The following is a 16,420-nucleotide window of genomic DNA, read 5'->3' on the forward strand; positions in this document are numbered from 1 at the left end:
TCTATTGATTTGAAAAATATCAGATCTGTTTTTAAGAACTAAAAAAATAGTTTTTGGTTTATACAAGATCAGATCTATTTTTTTAAGAACTAAACAAAATGGTTTTTGATAATAGAAAAATGAGATTTGTTTTTTATATGTTTTAAAAGAATGAAAAAGATTTTTTTTTTTTTTAAGAAAAAAAAAAAGGAGTTTCACTCATAAGTTAAACTTATGCAACATGGACTAAACACAATAAAAAACAAACACAATCATGTTTAACTTTTTTCTTTATTTCAAAAAAATCTGCATATGTTAAAGAAAAATTAGATCTGTATCTAAGAAAGATACAAATTAGTTTTTTATTTAAGAAAAATTTAGATCTACATCTAATGAAGATGTAGATCCATTTTTTATTAAGAAAAATTTAGATCTGTATCTAATGAAGATGCAGATTCATTTTTTATTAAGAAAAATTCAGATCTATATCTAATAAAGATGCAGATTTGTTTTTATTTTAAGAAAAATTCAGATCTGCATCTAATAAAGATGCATATCTGTTTTTGATTAAGAAAATTTCAGATCTACATCTAAGAAAGATGTAGATCTGTTTTTATTTTAAGAAAAACTCAGATCTATATCTAAGAAAGATTTAGATCTGTTTTTATTTTAAGAAAAATTCATATCTGCATCTAATAAAGATGCAGATTTGTTTTTGTTTTAATAAAGAGAATTGTTCACATGCAGATTATTGACATTTAAGAAAAAGATCATAAAAATGGTATACAAAACAAGATCATGCTTTATCAAAACAATGATTAATAATTCATGGATAAAGAAAGACATTCATCATCATAAACAAGAAGCATAAAAAGAAAAGGTGATTGAAAACAAACTCTTGCATGAGCACTCCTTGTTCTTGAGAGGATGTTTTAGGCTTCAAAGAAACTTATTTAGTTATCTTTGAAACCTAAAAACCCTAATTTTAGTAGCAAATCTCAAAGAGGATCAGCAAATATCAGCAATTTGAGAGCCTCAAAATGTATGCCTCTTCGAGTGTTAAAAAAAAAAAAAAAAGTGCTGAATTATGAGATCCAATCTCTATTTATAGAGGATAGAAAACTCTAAAAAAATAGCCCCGAATTGTAGAATGTGAATCGAGCCTCATCCTTCCGCGGAAAGATCGAAAAGGGTGTGCCTTATCGTCACCTGAAGGGCGTTGGGCCAAACCCCAAAAGGGGGAAATTCAGCCCTTTTAAGTGCCGTTTGGCACTCCAAAAGTGGATGCCGAACATTCGTCTGTGTTCGGGTGCGTTTTGGACTCTCCTTCTAGGGTTTTTTGATCTGGTCCTTGCACTTGGACATGTTTTCATCCTTAGTCCATGATTTATTTTTTTTAATCTATTTTTTGGATAATTCAGGCTTTTTAAGAACAATTATCTTGTAGATAAATACCTTAAAATAAATCTTGACAAAGTTTAGATTATCCACAATTTTATTGTTATCCAATCATCCCTTTTATTCCTATGCATGCATCCCTATTTTAGACACTAATTATCAACCAATCACATAATTATTTAATTAATTTTAATTCTTTAACCAATCATAATTAATTTAAATTAATCATGTGTGGTCAACTCTTCCTAGACACAATGCATGTTGACCATGCAAACAATGCAATCATTGGAAATTTGTTTGAGTCTTTAGGGACCATGATCCAACCAAGGTAAAATAAATCAAAAAAAAAAAAAAAAAATCAAAGATTGAAAGGATAAGAACTATGATTAGCCATTTCAGTTTATAAAATATTTAAAGAGCGCAAGTATTAACAACAAAATTGATAATATGCATCTGGCAAGCTCTAATATACCTAGAACAAAAAATTATGAAAATTTCTAAGGCAACCGTAAAACACATGAAAATTTTGAGTAGGGATGAGAATAGGCAATAAAAAATAGATAAAAGGCATATAACAAAAGGAATTTTTTTCTTATGGTGAATGGCTCTAGAAATTTGGCTAAGAGATGAAATCCTTTTACTTAAGACCAACTATAACATTATTTATGTTGGGTTCTACTTCTTGCAAAATGATGACCAACCGTTAATACACTACTTAATTTCACCAACAATAGCCATACATAATAGAAACTTGAAAGTTAACTTGGGTTTTTTTGATAGTTATGGTTTGTAGATATATGATTTTGTAGTATTAGTTCTTACTCCATTGCCATTCATAGTGATTATAGAATCCTGCAACTTTGGGAATTGGTTGTTCTTGGTCTGGAGATTACTAACTATGTATTTTAGGTTCATAAAGGTATTCTATCAAGGAAAGCCACTTTCAGAAGCTTAGAAGTATCATAACTCATTCATTTGATTTGTGGGATTTGGCTGAACCACCAGATATAAATTTACCTTGATTAACTACCATTAGAAAATCTTGTGGCTTCTTCAACATCCAACAACAATCATGAACATATATGCCTTTGCATATGTTGTATTAAATACACTACCTTAGACTTCTAGTTATGTACCTACACTTATTTTACATGACTAATGCCAGGGACACAAGAACACAGCCAATTAACTAGAGCCTTTGACACTGTTGATATCATATTTTATCCGCCCTCGATTTACATGCCGGACCTTGAAAAATCCAAAAATATTATTTTCTCTCTATGGGGCCGTAGGTACATCCAGAATGATGTGGCGCACCCATTCGGGCACCAGAGCACCCAAAATGTCTTTTTTGGTTAAAATGACCAAAATACCCTTGGTCGACCTTAGGTTGGACCAAGGTCAAACGAGGTCAAAACCCTCACAAAACAACATTTTTCATATTTTTACATCAAACTTGAGCTTCTCGGAGATTTTAACAACTTTGACCAAGTTTGACCCGAAGTCGATCCTAGATGGGCCCAAAAACCCTAATTTTGATCCGGTCATCAAAACGGGTTGAAACCAATGCCATTGCGAATATTATCAAATTAAAATTCCAAAAACTGTTCATGGGTTGAAATCAGAGTTAGAAAGGCTGAAATATCACGAAAATAGGAATAACGCAATGATTGACGCACCGCTAACTTTTGAGAGCCATAACTTTTGATCCAACTGTTGGATTTTCAAGATCCATACCTTTTCAGAAATAGAAAGTCAAGATCTTTTCAAGGGTTTCAAGATAAACCCAATTGGAGTCGACACCTCGTAATGCGTGCTGAGGCTATAAATAGCCCCAGGCTCCCCTCAAACCAAGGGAGACCACATTTTCTGAGCTTTGCTCTCTACCTAGTTTTTCTACACACTTTTCTCTCTTCCAAACACCAAAAGACACATAAAAAACACCCAAGAAAAACATCAAAGCTTCTTGATTCTTCTCTTCACCAAAAAAGCACAAGGTATTGTTCTTATACCCAATCTTCCTTTCCTTGGTTCTACACTTTGGATTTGGGGTTTAGGGGTTTGGATGTAGCTTTCTTGGCTATCATACGCATCACTAACCTTCTAAATCTTCTTCTAGAATTTACCTAGTTATTTTAGCTTGAATAACATGATTTATTGCCTTTTTTAGCATGTTTCTTGCTTCATCTATGTTTCTAGCTTAAGTCTCTTTGTTTTTATGCCTTATGTCATGTTCTATGCTTAGATCTACATTTTTTACATGCTTATATGTTAAGATCTACATGCTTAGGGTTTTACCATGTTTTCCTATGCTTCGTTCCTCTTTTTGCTCTATGTTGATGTTAGGGTTATATTCTCACATGCTTGTATGATGATGTTGGCTATGCCTTGCTTGGATCTTTGTGTTTATGTATTTATTCCCATGCTATATGGTTAGATCCTTGTCTTCACATGCTTACATGCTTGGATCTGTGTTCTTCCATGTCTATGTGTTAAGCTTCTACATGTTTACACGCATGTTTCCATGCCTATATGTCTAGATTTATGTTTCCACATGCTTGTGTGCTTGGATCTATGTTCTTTACATGCTTTATGTTATCTTCCATGTGCTTGTGTACTCCATGCCATGTTTGTATGCCTAGACCTAGGTTATGTTTGTCATGCCATGTGCTATTGTAGCCCTTTTGTCTCTTTGTTTTTCTTTCTTGTGTTTTGGCCTATTGGTTCGAACCTAATCTAGACCCTATGGTCTTTGTCATCATCCATACACCTCGGCCCATATCAAAGGGTTTGGATCATCCTTATTTGCATGTCTATGCTGGCTTGCTTCTATGCTTTATGCTCATGTTAGCCTCTCTTGTTCTAGGCTTTGCCACGCTTGATGCCCTTAGCGGATTTGTGGTTGTGTGGTTGTGTTCAACACCCATGAGGCCTTGTTTGGAGTAACCATTTAGGATGCATTGCCATGATGCCGGTTTCTTTGTGAATACCTTCCCCCTTTTCCACTCCGTGCGAGGATATGCTTACCATGTTGGTTTGTGCCACTTGTTGGCTTTATATGCATCTTTACACGCTTGCTTACATGTTCGTGCGTGAGTCTTGCTTGCTAGTGTGTCATCCATACTTCAACAAAATGAAGTTATAGACATCTGACCCAAACCTACTTTTGTCCCTCGTGGACACCACCTTTGTTTATTTGCTTTTTCACTTGATTGCCCTTTTGCTTGTTTGCTTTCTTTCTTTCTTCTTTACTTGCCATGTCTATCACACTTGTCTGCTTTATGCCTCTTTCATACACTCTTTGCACATTTTCCTTCCATTGCTTGTTTGCTGGTTTCTTGTCTTTGCCTTTGCATCTATGCACATGGAGCGAGGACATATGGAGTTAGGGCATGGTCTCCCAAGCACAAGCAAAAAGGGGCAAGGATGCAGTATGTGGATATAGCCAAGCGGCTATAGTTAGTAGGTTTAGGAGTTTAGTTTCTCCCTTTTTGTTATGTACTCTATTAAAACCCCTTTCCTTCCTCCCCCCTTTCTCTCTTAGATGGGTTGTATTAAGTATATCATGCTGTGTACCATTCGTCCTCATCTCTAGAGTATGGTGACCCTTGTTTATTTTCCTACACCTATATTTTTGGCCATGCTCTAGGGATGTAGGCATTTACTTTCTTGCTCTGTTTGCTTGCATTGTGCATGATGTATATTTATATACCTGCTCGCCCCCTCCCGGTGTGATTGTCACAGTCCGTGTCACCTAAGGCAAGCAATGCCTAATTTCCACCGCGAAATCATGGTGACTTGTCGCCATATTTTCACCATAGAAATCTAGCACGCTTGAGCACCTTAGGAAAGCATAGATTGGGGCCACACCCATTCAAAAGCCAAACCTCAAAGCCCCCATGCATGCAAAGTCCCAAAAGCCAGTGCTAAAATCATGTTATTACTGCTAATCTCCAAAAATTAAGGTTTTATCAAAACAAAGGACTGTCCTTGGATAGGTGTTGTGGGGTGCCTAATACCTTCCCAACACGTAACCAAACTTTCGGACCTAAGAATCAAGATTTTTTGCCATCTGTATTAGATTAGGAAAAATGACATTTTTCTTAACCTAGGATTGGTAATAAAATCAATTAGAAACAGGTGACTAATCACATCTTAAAAAAACTCAATAATTGGTGTGACTCCACTTACCTTTGGTAATCACCTAAAATTTGGCCCCGATTCCTACCATAACACCAAAGGTAGATCTACCTTACTCTGTCGAGAGAGAGAGAAAGAGAGAGCACCTGAAGCTCCATGTGAAAACCACACACCATCATTTGAGAGGGACCTCCAATGGGCCCGGCACGTGTTGGAGTTGTTGCCACGGTGGGTGGTCGAACGAAGGCCCGCGACGATAGCGGCGGTTTTTCCACCCCATTTTGATCGAGGCCGAGCGTGGACAGACACTGAAGTATTTCTTCCTCAAATTTTATATGTCATGAGTAGATTATGTGTTTGGCTTCAATCCTAGATATGTGGGATCCATTTGTACTTACAAAAATCTGGATATGGATTAACAGATTGATAGAAAATTGTGTTTCTTTGTTTTAAAAAAAAGTTTCTTATCGATTTCTTTTTGTAAAGAATTTAACTATACCACAAAAAATTTATAAAATAAAAAACCCCAATTGTAGGTTCCCTTATTACCTTGACATGTCGACCGTTTGGCTTGAGGCTGATCTTCTAGGTCGGACCTATATTTCTAGAATCATTCCATATTTTAAAAGATCACATAGAAATCCAAAATTCAAATTCATTTAATTTTGAAAATTTGCAGCAAAAATCTTTGAGATGCTACTTTCCATGGAAACAAAAAGGGAACGGAAAAGGAAGCTTGACATAAAGAGAGTTGGTTACCAACTTTTCTCTAATAAAGCAAGGAAGGAGGGGGAGATACCCTTTACATGTAAACTGCGGCCTTTCCTCCTAAGTTCAAACTTCAAACAACCCAACTTGAAGTCTTTTGCCGTATAGGTAATAATCTTTTTTTTTCTTCTTCTTTTTCCTAAAAAAGGAGATGTGAAAGAGAAAGAGCATAATAATTTAGTTTAGAGAAACAGAGTGAGAGATTTAGGGACCTCGATGTCATGCCAAGCATGGAGAACATCTCCGTAGTGGAATTGAGGCCCTTTGAAGTCATTCACAAAATCCTTTAAGATTGAGATTCAACCACATAGTTCAGGAAAGTTTGGTTTTTTGGTTGTCTGACCAAATGTTTAGGAAACAAAGGAGATTGAGATGGAAGTGAGAAGGGTCAGAACTCAGAATAGCAAGAGTTAAAATAATTGAGCTTGTATAATTAAGGAGACATTTGGGTTTCCTAAGAGACATACTTGAAAGTTTAAACGTTATTTTATAATAAATTGAGAAACTTTAAACGTGATTCTAATCTTTTATAGTTAATTGAGAGAGGAGTGAGGAGTAATAATAGGTGAGATGTAATAAATTTTAACCAAAAAAAAAAAGAAAAAAAAAGCTGGAGGGCTTAAATAAAAGAGCTAACCAGAGAAAGCACCACTTGGCAGAACCTCATATTCACTCGCATGAGGTCTCTGCTTTTATATATACTAGTTGCAGACCCGTGCGATGCGCGGAAAAATTTGATATGATTATTTTTTATTGGATGATTATTGAATTAATATACTAGATTGTATATTTTTAAAAGTTCAATATGTGTTATTTGAAATTATGTTTTAAATTAGAAGTTTTTTGTAGTCAAGCATTATATATAGTGAGATATGTATGAAAACACAATGCAATAATTTTAAGAAAAAAAAATTGATAGTGTGAGAATTATTAAACTAAGTTGTAACTATGTATACTTTGTTTATTACTATATGGATGTATGCGATTCAACTCTTATAGTTATATTTTTCTTCAAAACATAGATCCACATCTCTTTCTTCCTCACAATTGAAACTAAGTGAAAAAGTAGATAAAGATAACTATGCAATAGATAATTATCAATAAATCATATATCATAAAGTGGAAATATAAAATAAAATAAAAGGCAAAAAGAAAAAATTCCTTAAGTATCTATACATAAAAACATTAATAGAATAATGATGCTAAATTATATTTTATCTTATTCTCTTTTTTGGTATTTTTAGTAAAGATAATTAGCTAAGCCAAGTAAAAGCTTACCATGAAAGTTCAAATTAACTAAAAATTTGATGGTGAAGATGCTAATTATTTGTAATAAAATGACCAAAAAAAAAATCAAGGAACTTATAACAAAATGCTTTCTATACAAAATTCTAGTAGAAGGGAGACTAATAGGCCCTCCACTTTCTTCAAGACATAGGAGATTATAAAAGACCATACACCCTATGCCTACCCTTTTTTTTCTTTCTCAAATTCACATTACCAAAGAAGTATATGAAGCTAAAAATATTGTGAATACATCTTTGCTCAGTGGAAGTCCATTGGTAGGCACATTCAAATTTGTAGCCACGTATAAACTCGAATTTCTATTTTTTTTTTTTAAATCTACATATTAATCCAAACCAAAATTCAACCAAAGCTATAAGAGTGATTTGGGATGGGAAATTTAAAAAATACAACACAAAAAAAATAAAATAAAAAAACCATCAACCTAAATTAGAGTTATAAGAAAGAACAAAAATCAAGAGAGAGATAGAGAGAGAGAGAAGTACTCACTTTTTTTGTGGAAAAAATATGGATTGAATGGACTAAATGATATCAAATTTATACAAAAAAAAAAAGATGGGGAAAAGAAGAGTCAAAATATAGGAAAGAGGAAATGACGAAGGAAGTTTAATGGTAAAGTAAAGAGTAGTAGGGAGATAAAGAGGTGAAGAGGGAGGGGAAAGGTTAGAGGAAGAGAATAAGAGTTTTTTTTTTTTTTTTTAAAGAATAGGAAGATGAAAAGTTTAAATATTCAGTTTTAACAATTACTTGAAATTAGAAAGAAGAAACGAAAATTTGAAATCAATTTTGGTAGTTGAATATAATCAAACATTTGCATCTAACGTTTGTAATGAATAGTCAAATACGTGCATATATCCAATAAAAAGATAATGAATTATTCTAACAATTACTTGAAATTAGAAAGAAGAAAATAAAAAGTTGAAATCAATTTGGGTAACTGAATAGTCAAATATTTGTATTTAAAACAAATGAATAGTAACATGTTGAATAGTAATGAAGTGCATTAACAGGTTTTTCCATGAACTATATTTAATTATTTTATATAAAATAAAAAAGAAAAATCATAAAGGAAATTTTAAAAAAAAAGTATGACATGTTTGATGAGGTGGCTCAACAGGAGTATAGCAACATTAAATTTTACATCTTAGCTTTTAGATATATATAAATATTGATTAGATACAAATATTTGACTATTTAGCTACTTAAATTGATTTCAAATTTTTGTTTTCTTCTTTCTAATTTCAAGTAATTTATAAGATTGAATAATTCATTATCTTTTTAGTGGATAAAATTTACATTTCAAGTGTCCCTTCATTTATCTACCATTATAGTGTTTCCTCCTCCAAAATTTTAGTTTTTCACTACCTTATCTCTCTCTCACTCATACATTGATTACTTATTTAAGTTTTATAATGTTATATATACCAATACATATTTTAGATACAATCACCCATCATCTACAACAAAAAATTTAGCACAATACTAATTGTTTTCCATATTTTTCAATCAAGCTTTAGTTTAAACCATTTTGAGAAGACATCAAGTATTAAGTTTCTCTTCATTTATCTATCGTTATAGTGTTTTCTCTTCCAAAATTTTGGTTTTTCACAACCTTATCTCTCCTCACTCATACATTGATTATTTATTTAAGTTTTACAATGTTATATATACTAATGCACATTCTAGATACAATCGCCCATCATCTACAACAAAAAAATTAGCACAATACTAATTGTTCTCCATATTTTTCAATCAAGCTTTAGTTTTCACCATTTTGAGATGACATCAATTATATTTTTTTGAAACTTTCAAAGTTAAGGCAACAATAGGAAGACCATTAAGGTAAACAAAACGCATAATAAAAAATTATCCTTTTTCTTTTCTTTTCTTTTTAGTATTCTTGCATTTTCTGAAGTGATTTTGTTGTTTTCCTTTCCAAAATTTTCAATGATATTGACTTTTATTATTTTTAACTGACTTAGAATTGTTAACAAAGTTTTATTTGGCCTATCATTGTTGTGGAAGTTCCTAATGTTGATATGAAACATATTAATAATGAACATTTTTTGTGCTTATTTGTAGAGTGTCAAAAAGTATTCAGTGTAGTAATTTTGTTATTGTTGCATCCCATGTGTTTGGTAAACTTTCTTTTAGACATCTTATGCGTCTTTCTAAATTCTGTTTGTGATTTTTATTTTGTTCATTCTACTACAAATAATAGGCATCTCCACCATTAAATTTTTAGCTAATTTGAGCTTTCTTGGTAAGCTTTTACTTTGTTTAGTTGATCATCTTTAAGGAAATAGCCAAAAAGAGAATAAGACAAAATACAATTTACTCTAGAACATCATTATACCATTAATGTTTTTATGTATAGATACTTAAGGAACTTGATTAATTCTTTCTTGGAATTTCTATTATCCTTACGTCTATCCTCTTAGATTATTTTTTGGGGGTTCAAGTGATAGCCTAGCAACATTCTTTATGGTGTCCCCTATTTGTGGTTCAAACCCCACCACCATCTACATATCTCTCTCTCTCTCTCTCTCTCTCTCTCTCTCTATATATATATATATATATATATATATAATTGGTTATTCAAATTAAGAATTCTCATGTGTTACTCTTTAAAGATTTTATTAGATGTATAGATGGCACTTTTGGTTTATGAAACATGATCAACAAAACAAGATTTTTCTATAATTATATCTAGATTATACTGCAATGTCATGATGGACAGATTGGTCTTATTTTACTATAAAATCTAAGTAATCATGTGGTTTATGAATTTGAAGAGTTATATACTGCGGGATTTGTTCATATGATGAAATAAAGTTTGCTCTTTGCATTTTATTTTATTTTATTTCCACTTCATGATATATGATTTATTTAATATGATCTATTGCATAGTTATCTTTATATACATTTTCACTTAGTTTTAATTGTATGGAAGAAAGAGACATGGATTATGTTTTGGAGAAAAATATACCTATAAGTGTTAAATCGCATATATCTGTATAGTAATAAACAATGTATACATGGTTAGAACTTGGTCTAATAGTTCTCACATTGTAAAATAAATTTTTTTATAAAAAATTTATTACATTGTATTTTCGTACATATCTCACTATATATAATACCCAACTACAAAATATAGTTAATTGGTTAGTTGTTACACCACCAAAAAAAAAAAAAAAACTTCTAATATAAAACATAATTTCAAATAATGCATATTGACTTTTAAAAATATACAATCCAATATATTAATTCTATAATTATCCAATAAAACTTATTCATATTAAATTTTCCCGTGCATTGTGTCGGTTTGCGACTAGTTGTTATAATAGGTGAATGTAAATTATAACTATAGCGATATCAATATTACCAAATATAACATTATTATGAATATTGATCATAATTTAGGTATATATATATTTTTCTTTTTCTTCTCTTGAGAACTCATAATTTAGGTATATATAATTACAAGTTTAGAACATATACAGCCAACCTCTATCAAGTAAAAAGAAGTTTAACCTCAGAATGAGCTGGAAAATTCAACTAATGCAAGTTGTGAGCATTAGAGAACCAAATCCAGCATAAACAATCAGCACCCTGAGATTAGGAAAAAACAATGATTAGTGTTAGGAACATATTTTATGTAAATTGGCTAATCCTTTGACAAAATGCACTTTAATTACTTGTAATTGGGTAGATTTAGGATGAGTTTAGTACTTCAAGAAACATGTTGTTCAAGACAAGTATTAAAGCTATGAAGATTGGACCAAGAAACAAGTGAAGAAAAGCTGTTCATTAAAGCTCAAAAAATACCTTGACAGAAACAGTATCTATCGAGACTTAAGAACGAAGCTCGACAGAAGCTTGATAGAAGCTAAATCTGTCAGGATCTACAAAATCAAATTTCCCAGAACTGATTTTCAGCTCATGCTGACATGTATGTATAGGGTTTCTTTTCTTACAGCCCTAGACATATATAAGGCTTATTTTAAAGGCTGTTATACATGGAGAACACATGCAAAAAGTGACCTAGTGCCTTATTATCTCCGAAAGAAGCTACTACATCTTTTGTGCCTTAGGGTTTTGTAACCAAGTACTTCTCGATCTTTATTGTTGATGAAGTGAAGAACTTTGCAACCAACAACATCTTCAAGTTGCTGGAGTTAGTCACGTACTGAGATCCATGCATCATTGGTTAGTTAAGTATTGGGATTCATGCAAAAGGGTGGCATTCATATATTAAAGAGTTCAGAGATTCTGAAGCGGCAGAAGGTTTTTGCTGTAAGTTCATCTACGGGGATTGTAGAGTCTAGGGACAAAGGTTTTTTACTAGATTTGAAACCTCTCTTTACTATAGTGAATTGTATTTCGGGAAGGTTTCCCTCCAGGTTTTTTACTATGAAACTAGTTTGTTTCGTTGGTTTTCTTGGGTCATCATATCTTGTCTTATTTACTATTCTATTGTGCATGATATTGATGTTTGTGTGTTTGAACAAGGTTTATTCATAATAAATCTAATTAATAACTTGGGATTAAAACTTGTTAATTTTACCAACCGGGGTCTAAATTTCCAAACAATTAGTTCCAACATAAACAAAAATAGGCAGTCAAAGAAAATCTATTAGGTTCTAAAGATTTAAAATTAAATGTTTAGAGTCTCAATTTGTATATGTTGGCAAACCAAGAACAAAAACATGTCTAAGACAGGTGTTAGATGTTGTTCAAAGTGTTTCAAGTCAAGATTCTAGAATATTCAAGTTTCTGGAAAAAGAATTGAAATTCTTTGAAGCTCAACCGATCAAATATCACAAAAAAAAAAAAAAAAAAATTGCTGAATTTTAAATTAGGCCGAAGCTCGCGAAAACGTTTAGGGTTTTAGTCCAACACTCCTAAATATAAAAGGAAAACCCTAACTACATTTTGAAGACTCTTAGAAGACTTGTGAGTTACTCCTATGAGATCTGGGAGGTTTTGTAGCTTCTAACTCTACAAGTGTCTACCGAAACAAGATCTACAATCAAGTGCTAGTGGAATCTAGTTGCTGCAAGATCAACAAGCTGTGATCTGAAACTGTAAGGTTGAATTTAATCAACCATCTTGTTGGCTTTATTCCGTGCCAAATTTGCTTGTATTTTAGCATTTAGTAACCCTGTATTTAGGTGAGTTTTGTTGTAAGGGTAGTGAGTGAGATAGAGTGATTGATCTCACGGGTGACTCGCGGCTGCAAGCCGCTAGAAACAGCACACGTGCCAAGCATGCCAGAAGTTGAAGCGTCATGCTAGCTGGAGCACTACAGGACAAAATAGGACAACTAGCCGTTCTGTTATCACGCGGCTGGAACTCGCAACATAGTCAAGCCACGAGTCCAAGCCGCAAGCCACCCTTATTTTGAAAAACCTGACGTTTCACATTCTTTTCTTACCCCAGTATAAATACCCCTCATACCCACAAATGAAATAGGGCTTCCAGAGAGAATTTTGAGAGAGAAATCCTAGAGTAAAACAAGATTTATTCATCCACAATCTTTACATAAGAGTCTCTTCATATTCCTCAACTATCTTCCTCTCCATTGTCAAACCCTTGAGGGGCATTTTACCAAAACCTTGTTCTCACCATATTCATTAATGTGAGAGGGCTGTTTAGTGTTCTGGGAAGCAGTTAGGAAGGAACCAATCTACATTGGTTGATGCTATGGTCAAGTAGCGGAATCCGGGAAGTTAGAAAAGAAAAAGGTTCGGCGCAACCTTGTTGGAGCAAGAAGTTTGGAGGGCTTAGGTGCACTGGGTAGATTAGGCTTGGAGGGTCTATTGCTGTCCATGTATCCCAACTACATTTTCTAGTGGATTGTTTACCACTTGGAGGGCGACGGAGAGGTTTTATGTCGAGGGCTTCAGTTTCCTCTTCGATAGCACATCACGTGTTGTCCTTGTGTTTGCGTCTTCCTTCCCTTTTATCTTTGCCTTTTATTATCTGTTGTGGGTTGTGATTTTAATTTGGCTTAGATAGTTTTCCAATTCTGTTTTATAGTTTTTGTTCATTTTCCGCACACTAGTCGTTTGACATAAAGCTTGAATTGGTTAATTTGTAAATTGGGGGTCTAAATGTTCAAGGGTGTTTTTACACTATTTGAACTCTTATAAAATTTTGAGTGAAATCTCAAAGTCACAAACGTGGGAGTTTGTGTTATGCAAATCCAAGACAGAAGGAGTCCATGGATTCAGAGTTTGCACTTGGTCGTGTCACTAAGTTACTACTAGAGGTAGCAATATATTTAAGGTTAAATCTTTTGTAAAAACTTCAATTCTCTTATAGTGGATTTGTTTTATCTTGAGGATAGCTAGGTCAAATTCTCTCTAGGTTTTCACCTTGGGACGTTTCATTTCATTGGAATTCTTGGGTGATCATATCGGTGTGTTTTTTATTTTTCTGCTGTTATGCATGATATGATCTCTCTTTGTTTAACCTATATCTCATAATTAACCTAAGTAATTACTTGGCTAATATATTAGGTTAAACAATCTGTTTTAAGGGGTCTAAACAAAAAAACAAGTGGTATCAGAGTAGGTTAGGGTAGTTTATCTTAAGTTGATCCTTGACCCCTGTTGTTATGGATTTCCTTATCTTTCCTTTACATTCAATTAGATTGAAAATTGAATGTGCTTTATCTTGGATTAAGTGGCTTTTTAAATGTGCTAACCCTATTCTTAAGTTTCTTGGTATAACTACATGCTGCAGTAACTAGATTTGTTATATTGCTTTAACTGCCTTAAAAGTACGTGATACTTGTTTGTGGTATTTGGATAGTGGTTGTTCTAGGCACATGATAGGTAACAAAGCTTTATTCAAGACTCCTTTTGAAGGAACTGTCACATTTGGAGATGGAAGCAAATCGGTCATCCAAGGTATTGGAACTGTAGACATTCCAAGATTGCCGGTGTTTTAAGATGTCTGGTATGTAGACGGATTAAAGGCTAATATGCTGAGTATTAGTCAGATTTGTTATAATGAAACTGAATGTGTTATTCACCAAGTATGACTGTGAAATACTTGATGGTGGAGGTGATTGCATTTGTGTTGGAATAAGGACCACTGATAATTGCTATGGCATAACTCCAAGCATCAGTCACAAGTGCTATAGTGTAAAAATAAATTAGGTGGACTTATGTCATCAACGGTTAGGACATGTATGTCACAAAAAAATTGAAAAGATCTCTAAGTGTGAAGCTGTTCTGGGTTTACCAAAATTTGAGAACATTGAGAAAAGTATATGTGGACCATGTCAGATAGGTAAACAAGTGAATCCAAACATCCGTCCATAAGTGAAGTTCAAAAATCTAGACCGTTAGAGTTTTTACACATTGATCTAATGAGTCCTACCAGAGTTCAAAGTTTAGGATGGGTGAAGTACATTCTAGTTGTTGTAGATGACTTCACTCGATACACTTGGGTGATTCTTTTGAGAGACAAATCCGAAGCTCCATTCAAGATGATACATTTGTGCAAAAAGTTGCAACTTGAGAAGAATGCTATGATTGCCTGCATTAGGAGTGATCATGGAAGAGAGTTTAGGTATAATGTATAATGTATAATTTATCCTCTAAAATTTTTTGATAATAATTTTTTCAAACCATTTATTCAAAGTGAGAAGTGAGAGTTTGGGTAGAAGTGAGAAGTGATACATTTATCCTAACCGTAATTATTTTGTAATATGGCATAATGTATAATTTATTCTCTACAATTTTTTTATAATAATTTTTTTCCAAAAAAATTGAACTATTTTTAATAGTATTATCCATCTCTCTATCTCTACAAATACACCGTTCTATTCTTTTGAGTTTTTTTTAATAGAAACTTGGGGGTGTTCGATTGATATTATTTTTTTGAAGTGGTTTAAATTTTTCAAACTTTTGTTATAGTGTGTTATGTTTTCCTTTTCTTTGGGTACAACTAAACTTTTTTTTAAATTTCAAATTAATTATTCAAATTTCTCTCTCTTAAGGATATTATCATGATAAAATCTTTGATAGTACTCAAATAATTGATAGGAACATTCAAATATATAACTATGTAAATTGTATTTTGATATAAATTAAAATTCTCACTTCCAATATATATATATACATATATGAATTAACTCAAACTAAAACTATAAAAGGGAAAAAGAGTGCATGTGATGGGGAACTCAAAAAACACACAACCAAAATGTATCAACTGAAAGTAGAATACAAAAAATACAAAAATCATCAATCTAAAGGGGGGGGGGGTGGAGAGAGAGAGAAAGAGAGAGACAGAGAGACAGAGACAAAGACAAAGAAAGAGAGACAGAGAAATCAATTTTTTCTTCACAATTGAACAAAAATGGGAAGTTTCACCTTGATTAAAATTAGTAAATGAACATATTGGAACCAAAGTATATTATAACATTAAATCATCGTATCAAAGAGGCAATTACTAGAAGGAAGAAAAAAAAAAAAAAAAGCTACTAATAGAGGGCTCGAGGCTTGTTTCATTTATTTAAAATTTACTTCATTTTCTTAGTAATCAAACAAATAGGAGTATAAGCTTCTCATTTTTTATTTAATTTTTTTCTAAAAAACGAAAGATGTATAGGCATGCAAAGTGAAAGGAGCCTACCATGCAAGAAACCCATTGTGCAAGCCTAAAAACGCTGATCAGAACTTCTCTTTGCAAAGTGGCATTGTGGGCAACAATTTGCCACTTACGAATTCAATGAAAGAGTAGGCTTGATGGTAGAGTAGTCAAGACAAAGGAATAGATTGTTAGAATCACTAAGAGCGATTTCATAGCTAAAATG

Source organism: Quercus lobata, chromosome 11 (assembly GCF_001633185.2).
Source record: "Quercus lobata isolate SW786 chromosome 11, ValleyOak3.0 Primary Assembly, whole genome shotgun sequence".
Classification (NCBI taxonomy): Eukaryota; Viridiplantae; Streptophyta; class Magnoliopsida; order Fagales; family Fagaceae; genus Quercus; species Quercus lobata.